The sequence below is a fragment of the Rattus rattus genome, chromosome X (genome assembly GCF_011064425.1).
Source record: "Rattus rattus isolate New Zealand chromosome X, Rrattus_CSIRO_v1, whole genome shotgun sequence".
NCBI lineage: Eukaryota > Metazoa > Chordata > Mammalia > Rodentia > Muridae > Rattus > Rattus rattus.
The window spans coordinates 35,597,170-35,613,029 of NC_046172.1; the positions used below are offsets into that span (position 1 = coordinate 35,597,170).

At 41.1% G+C, this 15,860-nt stretch overlaps 1 pseudogene; it reads left to right on the plus strand.

Annotated features, from left to right (window-relative positions):
• The first annotated feature begins 12,869 nt into the window (after positions 1-12,869).
• Positions 12,870-13,733, plus strand: LOC116888879 (annotated as a pseudogene).
• The last annotated feature ends 2,127 nt before the right edge of the window (positions 13,734-15,860 follow it).

The window sequence follows — 15,860 nt, forward strand, 5'->3', positions numbered from 1 at the left end:
GGAACCCAGAGGCCTTGTACAGTTTCCTCTTGGGCCAGGGATGTGGGCAGGGGTGGGCAGTGTTGGTGGTCTCTTCCGCTCTGCAGCCTCAGGAGTGCCCACCTGACCAGGCGGTAAGGTCTGTCTCCCACGGGGTCTGGGAGCAGAGAGCTGCTGCGGGCCGGGATCCGCGGGTGTGGGACTTCCGGTAAACACAGGACGTGCCCGGTCCTAGAGGAATTCTGCCTCTGTTTGTCCCGATTCCACCAGGCAAGTCACTTGCAGCAGATAAGTTAGTCTTACCTGTGGTCCCGAGGCTCAAGTTCGCTCGCGGGGTGCTGCCCACGGGCTCTCTGTGGTGGCAGCGACCAGGAAGATCTGCCCATAGTATTTTTTATTAGATATATTTCTTTACTTACATTTCAAACGTTATTCCCCTTCCAGGTTTCCTGTCCATAAGCCTCCTCCCCTCCCCTCCTCTCCCATACGGGTATTCCCCCTACACATCCCCCTTATTGACCCCCCCCATATTCCCCTGCACTAGGGGTCCAACCTTGGCAGGACCAAGGGCTTCCCCTTCCCCTGGTGCCCCAACAAGGCTATTCTCTGCTACATATGCAGTTGGAGCCCTGGGTCAGTCCATGTATAGTCTTTCGGTAGTGGTTTATTCCTCTGGAAGCTCTGGTTGGTTGGCATTGTTGCTTTTATGGGGTTGCAAGCTCCTTCAACTCTTTTAATACTTCCTTTAATTCCCCCCAAGGGGGTCCTGTTCTTAGTTCAATGGTTTGATGCTAGCATTGACCTCTGTATTAGACATGCAATGGATGTTTCTCTCAGGAGAGATGTATAGCCAGTACCTTTCAGCATGCATTGTTTTTTTTTTTTTTTTTTTTTTTTTGCTTAATCCATCTTATCTAGTTTTGGTGGAGATATATAGATATAGATATAGATATATATAGATAGATATAGATATAGATATATGTATATATATGCCACATGTTATATCTCCCTTTTCATTTCTGATTTTCTTAGTTTGGATACACTCTCTGTGACCTCTGGTTAGTCTGGCTAAGGGTTTATCTATCTTTTTGATTTTCTCAAAGGACCAGCTGCTGGTTTTGTTGATTCTTTGTATGGTCCTTTTCATTTCTACTTGGTTGATTTCAGCCCTGAGTTTGATTATTTCCTGTCTTCTACTCCTCTTAGGTTTATTTATTTCTTTTTGTTCTCGAGCTTTTAGGTATGCTTTCAAGCTGCTGACATATGCTCTCTCCTGTTTCTTTTTGCAGGCACTCAGAGCTATGAGTTTTCCTCTTAGTCCCGCTTTCATTGTATTTTTAAATTCTTGTAATTCCCCAAGTAATTATCCTACCTCTTTTTGTTCCCCTTTGATTTTATGCCACTCACATACTTACCAACTATCTCTAGCTGCTTTTTTTAATGGTTATTTTAACGTAAATAATTACGTTTCAAATGTTATCCCCCTTCTGACTTTCCCCTCCTCAAACCCCCTATCCTATCCCTCCTCCCCCTGCTTCTATAAGGATGCTCCCGTACCAACTCACTCTCCTCTCCCTGCCCTGGCATTGCCCTTCACTGGGGCATTGAGCATTCACAGGACCAAGGGCCTCTCCTCCCACTGATGCCATTAAGATACTTGAATCCTAAGAGAGGAGAATTGGCTAGAAATAACAGTCCACTACTTAAATGCAGAGGGTAAATGGGCTTCCGTCAATGATAAATGTTTTTCATTGTGGGCGGTGAAGTTTAACTACTGGTGTTGAACCATAAGTTTGGAGAGGAGAAAAGGAGGAAGAAATGCTCTCTCACTGTTTTCCTAGTATCCAACATCTTCATAAGGTTTGTTTGGCACATACAGATGATCCTGGTGACGGTGCAAAGCTGAGCTCTGCAGCATACATTGCCAAATGTTACAGCTCCCACTTAATGTTCACCCTCTACATCACTTGTCAAATTAGACATGCTAGTAATATCGGTAATTACATGTTGCAAGCAGGGGAGCTATAGTGCGAAGTGTACTTAGATGATAATCAGACTCAGGGAAATCCCTTTGAACAAGGCATCTAAGCCTTCTCACACCTCCTGCTTGGAGGCTGGGCCCAGGTTCTTTTGTTATGCCAACACTTTATCCACAATTTATAGATGTCCCCGATAATCAAGAGTTTCTTAAAAAGGAAAAAAAAATCATAGCAAAAGCTAATCAGAGGGGACCTGTTAAACTATTTTCCAGTTTTTACCAAGCTTACATCATATTGCCATTATCTTTGCTGACTACATAAAACAAGAAGGCATAAGAAAGAAAGTTGAGGCATAGGAGGAGCCTCAAAGGTTTCCATACTCTAATTTCCCTTTCAGTCTTCTGAGTCTGCTGTAACCATGCTCTAGGCCAACCTGAACGATTCCCATTTCTGCCCCCACCAACTCCCTCCCTTACACATTTAATCACTACATATTTAGTGAGCACCTAATTGTGAACCTGTCACTGAGCTGTAAAACGAATAAGTGATTCCTATCCTCAAGACAGCCACAGGAAGATGCAGAAATTGTTCCAAACTATATGGTAACTTCAATGATGCTGATATACCCAGTATAATACAAAAATAATGAGGAGGACTCCAGGGAAGTACACACACATATACATGTACATGTGCCCACACACATGCCTATGTGTTTTCAGAAGCAGGAGGAATAGCAAGCAGAGTTGGTGAACCATCTGAATCTTTTGGAACCCCTCAATACTTTCTTGCACATCAATTTCAGATTGTCTTCCGTCCCAGAATCTAGTCCTGGGTCTCTTTTCTGAAGAACAGCTCTTGGACTGCAGAGAGCTCACCTTGTACACTTCTACATAGAGCTGAAGTGTCTGGTGGTTTGCTTCCCCAAAAACATCATCCTATGACATTCAATATCAATCTCCTTCATCTCTCAACAACAAAGCTATGGTGTGCAATCTGTCTCCATAAGTCTCCTAGCCATGCAGCTGAGAGTGTTCTCCATAGTGATATCTACCTGTGCTTAGCCTCTTTCCCCTACCTTCCCTCTTCCCCTACACTCCTATTGGTTTTACATGAGAAGACCTACTCGTAAGTTACTTGTACATGGATCCCTATTTATTATTAATTATTAATTATTATTCTTTTATTTATTTATATCCATGTTGCCTCCTCCTGGTCCACCTTTGCAAAGTTCTTCTCCCCATCTCCCACCCTTTCACCTCTGAAAAGGTGTTCCTCTAGGCATCCCCTCTCCCTGGGGCATCAAGTCTCAAAAGATTAGGCACATCCTCTCCCATTGAGGTCCTGAGGCCAAACAAGGCAGTCTTCTGCTACATATGTGCCAGAGGCCTCAAACCAGCCTGTGTAAATTTTTGGTTGGTGACTTACTCTCTTGAGAGCTCCCAGGGGGTCCAGGTTAGTTGGTACTGTTGGTCTTCTTATGGGGTTGCCATCTCCTTCAGATCCTTTACTCCTTCCCCTAACTCCTCCATAGGGTTTCCTGACTTCAGTCTAATACTTGGCTACAGCATCTACATCTGTCTTGAAGCCACAAGGTAGATTCTCTCAGAGGACAGCCATAGACCTCCTTCTACATGCACAACATAGCATCAGTAATAGTGTCAGGGGTTGGATGACCACACGCTTGATAGATCTCAGGTTGGGCTGGCCATCAGTCTCCAGTCTCTGCTCCATTTTGTCTCTGCGTTTTTTTAGACAGAAAATTTAGGGTTGAAAAATTTTGAAGGCTGGGTGGGCCCTGTCTAACTACTGGAGGTGGTCTTTCAGGTTCAATCTCCCACTGTTACTACCAGCTAAGGTCATCCCCATTGAGCTGGGTGTTCTCATCCAAGGACCTTGGGACTTTCTGAGGTTTCCCCCAAACCCCACTGGACATGGGGAGGAGTTGTTATTTCCATTCATTCTTGGCTCTCTTGGGCTTTTCCTGTCTCCCGCCATACCTGATACTGCTCTTTCACTTTTTCCCCCTTCCTTCTCCTACCTAGGTCCTTCCTCCTCTGCCTCCCAAGGGATTATTTTTTGTTCTTCTTCTAAGTGGGATTGAAACATCCCTCACTTGGGCCTTCCTTCTTGTGGGGTATATTGTGGGTACTCTGTATTTTACAGAGCTAAACAGAGAATTCTCAACAGAGGAATCTCAATGGCTGAGAAGTACTTAAAAGAAATGTTTAACATCCTCAGTTATTAGAGAAATTCAAATCGAAATGACCCTTGATATCCACCTGACACCCATCAGGATGGCTAAGATCAAAAACCAAGTGACATCATTGTACTGAGAGGACGAAAGTGAAAGGTGAACACCTCTTCCATAGCTGATGGATTGCAAACCAGTACAACCATTTGAAATCAAAGTGGTAGTTCCTCAAAATAATTGGAAATAGATCTACTTGAAGACCCAAATATGCTGTTCCTGGGCATATAACCAAAAGACACCCCACCACAAGGATGTGTGCTCCACTATGTTGATAATAGTTTTTATAATAGCCAGGAGCTGGAAACAACCAAAATATCCACCAAAGAAAAACGGATATAGAAAATATGGCACATTTACTACTCAACTATCAAAATAAAACATCAAGAATTTTCAGGCAAATTGATAGAACTAGAAAAATATCATCCTGAGTGAGGTGACTCAGACCCCAAAGAACACATGGAATGGACTCACAGATAAGTAGTTATTAGCTGTAAAATACAGAATACCCTTTTTGAATCTCATATTAAGACTAGCTTCTGAGCTGCCCAAATAAAGGCAGAAAAAGGAAAGAGACAAGCCCTCATGCCAGGTCCCAAGGTAGAGTAAGAAACCTAGCCAGATAAAGGAACCAAAAGTCTCAGTGCTGGTAGGGGCAGTAAAAGGAGAAGGGAAGGGGGTGGGGAGAAAGGTGTTGTGGGAGGGGGTGACCAGAAGTGGGTGCATCAATCAGGATGAAAAGTGAATAGCTTAAATAAAATATAATGAACAAAAAGGGAGAGCTCTGGACAGATATCTCAGACATCATGAACAAAGGCATACCATGTCTAGCATCCCAGAATACTGCAGTACATCCCAGATCATAAATGTTGGGGAAAGTAATGTAATGATAAAACAAGTCCACATCAACAGCTTTTCAAGAGTTTGGGACACTTGTGCTAGTACCAGTTGAAACTCATTGTTTATGTGTGATCTGATTGATCAACTGGGTAGTTTGGAACTGGCTACCCTGTAGTCATTCATACCATGGAAACATTACATTTAAGAGACTTTGAGGTTGTTTATAAAACGGTTTGTCAACAAACCACTATGCTTTGCAAAGAAGTTTGTTTTTCTCACAGACAACAAGGGAAGAGCATTGACCTTTCATCAAAGTGATTTATAGAGCCAATATGTATTTTATATCCAACAGCCTCATAGTGACTTGAGCAAGATAAAGTGCCTGAACCAAGGTAGGCTGATCAGACACATAGAAAGTTGCTGAGTTATCTGATTAGAAATAAGGATTGGGTGGACAGGTTGGACTGGGTAGACAGCTGTTCAAACCAAATAGAGCTGAAAATACAGGAAAAAAATATCAGTTTGAGGACAAGTGTATTTTGCAAATGTTGGGGACTTTCAGAATTCTGAGTGCCTGAGCCATTGCATATAAGGATGGTATCCATCACAGGCCTGCTTTCTTAAGACACAGGGTTAAGTCCTAACCAGATACTGTAGGGAAATATGTTCTCTCTCTGTGCTGTGATGTTTAGCACCCATGTTCCGTCATTCTGTCAGTTTCTACTTGTACTATAGGTCTTAGACTCACATAGGACATCATCTCTGAAGGTAGAGCTGTTTGGCCAGGGGTTTGGCTGTCTCTGGCATACATCCTTCTACTTTTGAATTTTTTAGTTCACTCGGTCATTTAAGTCAAGTGTCACAGAATGTCTCTAATAATGATCTCCATAGGTCCATTTATGTATTGTGGGTCCTTTGTTAATGGCCCTTCTTCCCCATGATTGACGTTAGGTCACAAAATAGGTGTGTGTTTACATTTTCAACTCTACCTCCTCTAATGGCCTCCCCAGCCTTCCCAGAATAGCCACCTCAATAGAAGAGTAGGCTTTTAGGGAGTGAAGGATAATCCCACTATCTGAAGAATTAATCTAGATCCCAAACACTGCTACTATTCCTTAAGGGACCTGGGGAGCTGAGAAGTGAGTTGTTAGAGGAAGACCTTCGTCTCTCAGTTTCTGCAGTGTTTAGTGTTTGTAGATGTTATTTCTAGCAGCATTTGGGTGTTCACAGATGCATGCTTTAACTGAATTCTATGTCTTTCTCAGTAAATGTTTAAATCAAAATGACATATTAGAGTTGCTTATTTCTGCAGTTTTACCACCCCAAGTCCCCACCTCAACAGAGTTAAGAAGAGTAAAACCATACCCAGACATTTTGAGATTAGTTTTAAGGCAAACCTGATGCCCGCCTACCAAAAATACGTATTATCAAACAATGCCTGAATCTGCCAGAAATGCATGTTGTTATATTTAAGTATAGAGTAGATCAAATTTCCTAAGTAGTAGATCAAATTTCCTAAAAGTAAGATGGTCTCTGCATGTTATCATTTGTTAGACATAATTTTAAAATGCATTTGTAAATGTTTATATGGCCAAGTAAAAGGATTTCAGCAATAACTGAAACTCCTGATCAAAGTAACATTGGTATCTAGTCAGTTTAAGACATGTTTTGTAATCCAGAACGGCTTTTATTCAAAACCCCAAATCTCTACACCAAATCAGATTTATGTAGAGATTCTTTCTCTTGAATTTCAAGATTGTCTTCAACATATTGAGAAACGGCTACAGTGGATATTTGAACAGCTAGCTAGCTTTCACAAAGCAGACATCTTTGAATTTCATCTCTTTACTCAGGAATTTTTACCAACATTTTTCAATATTCTTGCATGTTAAAGCTGAGAGATAAATCATATAATATTTAACTCAGAGGGTTCAAGTGAGAGTTTAGAAGCTAGAAGGGATGGATTATGAACCATTACCAATATAAGTGAAGACTGATGAAGAGGCATAATTATGCACCTAAAAAAAATAGAAAATGACAGTTAAAAGCAAGATTCACTTTAAACACAAAAACACCAATATATTTGGCATTTTCACTTTAGTATTATATAAATTTAGAATTTTAAAGGGTTTTTAGTTAATGTATGTGTATTTGTGGAGGTTCCTGAAGAGACCAGAGGAGAAAGATCAGATGCCCCAACTGGAGTTCCAGGTGACATGTGGATATTGAGACACTAACTTGGGTCCTCTGAAAGAATATGAAATACTCTTAATAACAAAGATATCCCTCCAGCTCCATAGACTATTTTAATGTAAGAAGAAAACAATTTAGATTAGAATGAGTCTCAAATAATAGGTGACTTATTATTTGAATTTTGAGTTAAAAAGAACTTTATTGATCAGGGCAAGTCTATTTAACCATCAATTTAAGAATGTTTACACAAAATGCAATAAGTCATTTCAGGACAACATTGTATATCCTAGCTTAATAAAGACATAAAGATTTCTCTTATTAAAAAGTAAAATGAAAGATACTAATCAAAACAAATCCAATACCTATGATGAACATGTCATGTGAGGTATTATATCTTAATTCTTCATATGTAAAGAATATTTGAAAAACAGTAGTAGCTATGATGTGATAAAAATACCATGATCTTCTGAGAAAACACAGATGGACTTAAGAGCTAGCATATTTATCCCCTACCCTAATTTTAATTTATTTATTTTATATGTACAAGTGCTTTGCTTGTGTGTGTGTGTGTGTGTGTGTGTGTGTGTGTGTATGTGTGTGTGTGTGTGTTTCATGTGTGTGCCTGGTGCCCACAGAGGCTAAAATGGGGTGTTAGATCTCCTGAAACTGGAGTTCCATGAGCTGTTTGTGGGTTCTAAACCCAGGTCCTGGGAAGAAATAACAAAGAATCTTAAGCACTATCTCATCTCTCCATCTCTCAGACATTTTACAAATACATGGAAAATGTACTATTTTTTAATTTTGAACTACTATCCTAAATTATTTCAAATTATTTCATTACACATAAAATGATGAAAATAATGCCATGCAATTTGGTATTTATGTCAATATATATAAAGTCTTTTGTATGACCACTGAAACATAGTAGATCAGGCACTAACAGCTACACCTCCTATTATCCTTCAGTTACTTTCAATATTATTCGCATCAACATGTTCTGGGCATGCTCTATAGCACTGGCCTTCAAACTGAGGTTCAGGGACACTGGAAGTAGGAGTAACAAACCATGTTGTCTTTCTATAGCCTGCAGACCTCATGGTTTCCATATGCACTAGCCAGTTTGAAGTGTCAGGGCATTCACTTTCTTGGGTCTTTCTACAAATTGCATAAGGTCCTGTAGCCTGTCTATGCACAAAGCTATAAATGTTAACATTCTTTACAACACAATAGAATTCTAAATCCAATGACTGGGAAGTTGTTTAATACCTCAAATTCCTTAACTCTCAGCTATAAATCTGAGATTTCTGTATGGGACATTAGGCACAGTGAAATATTATTTTATGATGACTGCAAGCTAGCAGGTTAGGCTGTCATGGTTTTACAGATGCTGCAGAAGACACGAGATGCCTGAACCAGAAGACAAAGAAATTTATTGCTTATACTAAGAAAGTATGAAAGTACAAGGTTTAGAGCCAGTCCTTCTATTGATGTCATTACAAACTTCTGAGTTGATTACACATGTGAGTTAAGTGCCAAATAGCAAACATATTGCTGACTTTGTGAGAGTACTTTCAAGATATTGAGATATAAAGACAACAGTCCAGATTGTCTTATATAGGTAGATGGTTTTCAAAAACGTCAGAAATCCACAAAATTTGAGATTTAAAGTTATTTATCTTTTGTTGAGATATATCTACTCCTAACAGTTCCCCTTTGGCAGATTTAACGAAGAATTTGAACATCTCTACCTCCAGGTGAGGCAATACTTTGTGACTAGGCAGCCACTGGACAAAACTGCTTGTTTCATCTGCAGACTAATACTGTCCAGAAAAGGACAAATTATGCAGAATAGTTGACTGATAAGCTCTGGCAAGACAGGGTGATCAGCTCTTCAAAATCTGCATTTCAACAGTCTGTCAGTTGATTTGGGGCCACAAGACTTGCGCTCACATATTGTTAACAGGGGACTGTGATAGTGGAGATTTGTCTCTACAACCTCTCAGTTCTGGAAGCCGTGTCAGGCTTCCTATGTGTATGGATATTTGGTCATTCCCAGATTTCTGACTGGGTCGAAGACTGATTATAGTCTCATAACCTATCAGGCTGTTTAACTCTGAATATACATATTTTATTGGATAGTTATCAGATAGTATACAAACTAGCCAAGATCTAATACAGATTTTAAGCCTTTCTTAAGCTGGAATGGATAACTAAATGTTCTGTTTAACTGATATAGTGGATGGACTGTGTTGAGTATATCGTATGTTTTATAAATTGTAGAATGGTAATAATTGTACCAATTTATATATAAGTGAAAAAGGCTTTTTTAACTGGACAAAAGGGGGAAATGTTGTGGTTTGCCCTGAGTAATCTGTATTTGATACTAATTCCACTGCCCCAAGGACAGTTGTCTAGTCACATTCCTGCCTAGTCAGGAATCAGGTGACTTCACCAAAACCTCCCCATTGAATTTGTAAAATACAGGTGAGGGGCACGTACAAGATAGAAGGAGGCCTGTCATTGGAGGAGAAGGAAGGTGGGTGGGAGAGAAGTTTGAAGGAAGAGGAAGAGACTGGAATGAAAAGGAGAGAGATAGGAGAGAAGGGGAGAAGCCGGGGCAGGACAATGGAGGCTGACGTAAAGATTCTGCTCTGTGTATTTACAGGTTGTTACTAATGTTCCTAAGGGATGGATGGTACTGGGCTTTGTATGTTTAGGTGGGCAATTATATCTTATCAATTGGGTCAAAAAAAAAAAGAAAGAAAGAATGCCTGTGCCTCATGGGGACATAGGTTATCTTTGACAGACAAATCCCAAGGTGGTTATATAAAGCAGTCTTAGTGGGAGCTATGCACACAGTAGGACTGAAAGATTCCAGTCTTAGTAATATTCCATCTTAAAAAGGCTACTAGAAAAACTGCCCAAACTCTGTCCCAGAGAAAAACATTTTTATGGTAAGAGAATAGATCTGTTCTCTGTGCTTGTGTGGAAGGAGACAGTACCTCTATATTCCAAGACTATGTGTAACTCAGTGTTCTTTTAAGTATGTTCATAGCTTGTGTTTTTAAGGATAGAAACACCACCAAATGCGTACATTTGCACTTCCCCAGCAGGACTGCTTCTAGTAGCATGCAGTGGTGAAGTCCCTTAATAGTATATCTTTAATTGTCTTCTTTGGCTTTTGCTTCATTTCTCCACTCCCAAACAAGTGACATTCATTTTTTTTAATTTTTATGTCTATGGTGTTTTGCCATATACAGCATGTGCATGCCTGGTGCCGGTGGAAGCCAGAAGAGAGAGTCGTATCAACTGGAACTGGAGTTACATATGGCTGCGAGCCTACATATGGATGCTTTAAGATTGAACCTAGATCCTCTGTAAAAACAGCTAGTGCTCTTGGAGAGTGAGCCCTCTCTCCAGTCCCCCCAAAACAGCCCTTTGGATATTGAAAATAATTAGGATACTATCAAGAAGGAAGAAACAAGAAATTGAAAGCCAAGTGTTAGAGGCCAATCTGGATCACATAGCAAGTTCCAGGCCAGCCTGGGCTACATAGCAAGACTCTGTCTTAGAAGAGAGAGGAGGATAAGAAGAGAAGGAGGAGAGGAGAGAGGGGGAGGAAGAGGAAGTAGCAGGAGGCATGAGAAAATAGATGGTGAATCAGTCATAAGCAAAGTCCATTTTAACTCTGGCAGGAGCTGCAAGCATTTTGCTTTAGACATTGCTATTCAGCCAACCTAAAGAAATAAATAGAGGTATTTATCTTACATTAATTCAGGGAATAATTTTAACTGGAATACATCTCCCGAACAACTGATTGGATTAACTTATTGTAAAATAACTTCCTAAACAGTCATTTGTTCTAATGGTTATCAAATAAGATGGGCATTTTGTTGAGAAAAAATGGAATTTCTTACACCTTCTTATATATATCTGGTATATAAAGAGCCCAAATTTGCCCCCAACATCTGGTCCCCCATTTCTCGCTCTTCCTTCTCAATAGTATTCTAATTATTTTCAGGTATTTAAAAAGTCATTTGTTGGGGCTAGAGAGATGGCCCAACATAATATATATCTGGTTCATACATGTCATAATATATATCTGATTCACAATATATATGTCATTCATATACATATATGAATGACAGAGATGACAGAATTTAGTAACCCTGTTATTACACATAAGACATAAGAAAACAAGAATTCTTTTCATAATTTGCTTTTTACTCACATTACATCCTGATCGAAGTCCCCACCCTGTCCTTCCTCTCCTCCCAGTCTGACCTTTTTACAAATCTTTCCCTGCATTTCTCTCCTTCTCCCTAGAGAAGGGGATTCCCCTACTTGGGTACTGCCCCACCATGGAACATCAAGTCCCAGCAGGACTAAGCACCTCCTCTCCCTCTGAAGCTGAACCAGGCAGTCCAGGTAGGAGAATGGGATCCAATGACAGTCAGAGACAGCCCTGCTCCAATTGTTAGGGGACCCACATGAAGACCAAGGTACATGTCTACTATGAATGGGGGGGCTAGATTGAGCCCCTGCATGTTCTTTGGTTGGTGGTTCAGTCTCTGTGAGCCCCTATAGGCCCAGGTTAGTTGACTCTGTAGATCTTCTTGTGGTGTCCTTGACCCCTATGGGTAGCTCAATTCTATCCCCCACTCTTCCACAAGACTTCTTGAGCTCTGCTCGAGGTTTGGCTATGGGTTTGTGTATCTATTTCCATCTGCTGCTGGATGAAGCCTCTCTGATGACAGTCATGCTAGGCTCCTGTCTGCAAGCATAGCAGAGTATCATTAATAGTGTCAGCAACTGGCTTTCTCCCATGGATATGTCTCAAGTTGGGCCAGCCATAGGTTAGTCATTGCCTCTTTCTCTGCTCTATTACATCTACACAATGGAATACTATTCATCTATTAAAAACAAATACTTCATGAAATTTGCAGGCAAATGGATGGAAGTAAAAAATACAATCCAGAGTGAAGTAACATAGACCCAGGAAGACATGTATAGTATTTATTTGTTTATAATTAGATATTAGCCATAAAGTACAGGATAACCATAGCACAATCCACAAATAAAAAGAAAAAACTGGTTAATAAGGAGGGACCAAGGGAGGATGTATGAATCTGACTCAGAAGGGGAATCAAAATAGTCATCAGAAGTTGAAAGAGAGAGAACTGGGTGGGAGAGGGGGTGAGGAGGGGTATGGATTTGACTATCATGTATAAAGGGGAGAGAGAAGAAAGAGGGCTGGGCATGCAAATGTAAATCAGCCAGGGAGGGCATCTCTGGGACTAACTGGATACCTGGAATGAGAGAGAATATGGGGAGTCTATAGAGGTAACCCTAGCTGAGATCCCTACTAGTAGGGGATATCGAGACTGAAGTAGCCACCTCCTGTAGCCAGGCAGGACTTTCAGTAGAAGGAGAGGGACATCAACCTACCCACAAAACTTTCAACCCAAAATTTGTCCTGCCTAGAAGGTGTACATAGATAAACATAGAGGAGGAAAACAAGAATTCTTAATTGCAAAGAGTAGATGCTGCTTTCTGCACTACCCACCCTGGGACAGGTCCATATGGCATTATTCTTTATTCCCATCGTAACTTAAAGGGAAACTTAGACAATGTCTGGAGCCCTTGGTATCCTGCAGATGAAGGAGGATTCCTTGTTGCAGGAACCCACTTAGGTAGCACCAACTTTGACTTCAGACAGAGCAGTACATCTCCAAAAGGAAAAGTGGCGGTATCTACATCATAAGCCTGAAGAGGACCTGGGAGAAGCTGTTGCTCTCAACTCATGCTATTGTTGCCATTGAGAACCCTGGTGACATCAGCACCATCTCCTCCAGGAACACTGGCCAGAGAGCTGTGCTGAAGTTTGCTGCTGCCACAGTAGCCACTCCAAGTGCTAGCCGCTTCACACCTGGGATCTTCACTAACCAAATCCAAGCAGCCTTCAGCGATCCACGGCTTCTAGTGGTGACGGATTCCCGGACTGACACCAGCCCCTCACAAAGGCCTCTATGTCAACCTGCCCACCATTGCTCTGTGTCTAACACAGATTATCCCCCGCTCTATGTGGACATTGCCATCCCATGCAACAACAAGGAAGCTCACTTAATGTGTTGGATGCTGGCCCAGAAAGTACTCCGCATGGGAGGTGCTATCACCTGTGAGCACCCACAGAGGTTATGTCTAATCTTTACTTCTACAGAGACCCAGACGAGTTTGAGGATGAGGAGCAGGCTGCTGCTGAGAAGGCTGTGACCAAGGAGGAATTTCAGGGTGAATGGACCACACCAGCACCTGAGTTCACTGCTGCTCAGCCTGAGGTGGCCGACTGGTCTGAGGGTATGCAGTTGCCCTCTGTGCCTATCCAGCAGTTTCGCACAGAAGACAGGAGTGCGCAGCCAGCCACTGAGGACTGGTCAGCAGTTCCCACAGCGCAGGCCACTGTGTGGGTTGGAGCCACCACTGAGGGGTCCTGAGCTGCTCTGCAGACACCTGAGCAAAGTGTGTAAAGGTAGAAAGAAAATAAAGTTCCTCAAAGCTGAAACAGAACAAAACAAAACAAAACAAAAAGTAGATTGCTATTTGTTTTAAAATAACAATGCTGGGGATTCACTGTAATAACACATACACAAAAGTTTTCAAAAGGATAATTTTTAGTGGGTAGCTATGTAACTCTAGCCCAAAGAAAAATGATATTTCCAGCTTCTTTTCCAGGTAGCTCCTAGTTTTCTCAGCTTCCTATGATTATCTTTTTAAAATGCCCTTCGGTTTGGGCATTTACATAACAAGTGTTCTCAGAACACTCTGAGATAGTTTCATTACTCTGTGCATAAAACTGCTTAAGTATGGGGCTCTGGAGCAGTGGTTCTCAACCTATGGGTCTTGACCACTTTGAGGTCCACTTCACAGGGGTTGCCTAAGATCAACCTGCATGTCAGCTATTTACATTACAACTTATAACAAGTAGCAAAATTACAGCCCTAAAGTAGCAATGAAAATAATTTTATGATCCTGGGTCACCGCAACATGAGGAACTGTATTAAAAAGGTCACAGAATTAGGAAGGTTGAGGACCACTGCTCTAGGGTCTTCTGGACCATTCACACTCAATGTTGTGATCTCTGTATCAGCAGCAGCAGCAGTAGTACTATGTCGAGAATTTACCAATAGTCAGGATTCTCCAGTCCAACTGAATTGCTAAATCAGGAACTCAGAAAGTGGGGATCCTCCCCTCTCTTTAACAAGTCTTCAAGATGAGTCCTACATGTACTCAAAGATGAGAATCACTGCTCAAGGGTCTAACTCAAAGTCATGATTCAAGTAGGAAATTCCTTGTGGTTTCTAAGTCAAGGAAACAAGTTACCAACCAGAAACCTGGGCAAAAATTAAAATAGGTCCAAAACCAGAATTTATCTCTTCTTGTGGCAGATAATCTCATAGGGTTCATCCTAAAGTCTGTGAACAAGAACACAAACCATTGCATCATCATGCCCCACACCACTGTCCCTGTTGTTGTTGTTGCTGCTGCTGCTGCTGCTGTTTCCTTTATTGTTCACTTTGAGTGGTTTCCATGCTTTGGTTATTTTTCCCTTAGGTGACATTATCTTCATTTCATAAACTGGCATTAACATCCTCAAAAGGTTTCCTGATTAACCCTATGTTCCTCTGATGTGGCATTTTACTCTGTGACTTGGTGTCTTAACATTTGCATATTCATTTTGCATGACATTAATCTGCATTCAAGCCACATGCTTTGAAAATGCTCTGAGTAGGTTACATCCATCTGTCAGACTGGAGGCTCAGCATTACCATAATTTTTCTCCTCCCCTTGTATCTTCTTGGCTTCTATGCCTATGTAGGTCAATACTATACCTTGAAGAAAGAAAGAGAGAGAGAGAGAGAGAGAGAGAGAGAGAGAGAGAGAGAGAGAGAGAGAGAGAAAGAGAGAGAGAGAAAGGAAAGGAAAGGGAAAGGAAAGGAAAGGAAAGGAAAGGAAAGGAAAGGAAAGGAAAGGAAAGGAAAGGAAAGAAAGGAAAGGAAACCACTTAAATTGGTGTGTAGAACATGAATCCAGGATCAGGATTTGCAAAAATTATTCACCATCTTCACAATGCCTAGCACCCATCATCAGCAAATTAAATATACTTAAGAAAGCAATGAGACACCCCACCTCAGCCAGCCAGAAACATAAGAATGCTCTTCTGTGATAGCTATATACGAGACTCCAGGTCAATCCTACATAGGATAGGATAGGATAGGATAGTATAGGATAGGATAGGATTGGATAGGATAGGATAGGATAGGATAGGATAGGATAGGATAGGATAGGATAGGATAGGATAGGGTAGGGGAGACAAGGCTTGACTCCCCACAATGCTAGGCTTTCAGTGCTAAAACTGAGACAGTCTGACAAATTGGAGCTGTTGATCACTTTCACTGAAGCATCTACTCAGGGAAAAATGAAAGAGTAGATTCAGTTTTCTTTTTTTAACTCTTTTTTATTGACTATTTTATTTATTTACATTTCAAATGTTATCCCCTTTCCTGGTTTTCCCTCTGCATCCCCCTATCTCATTCACCCTATCCCTGCTTCTATGAGGGTGT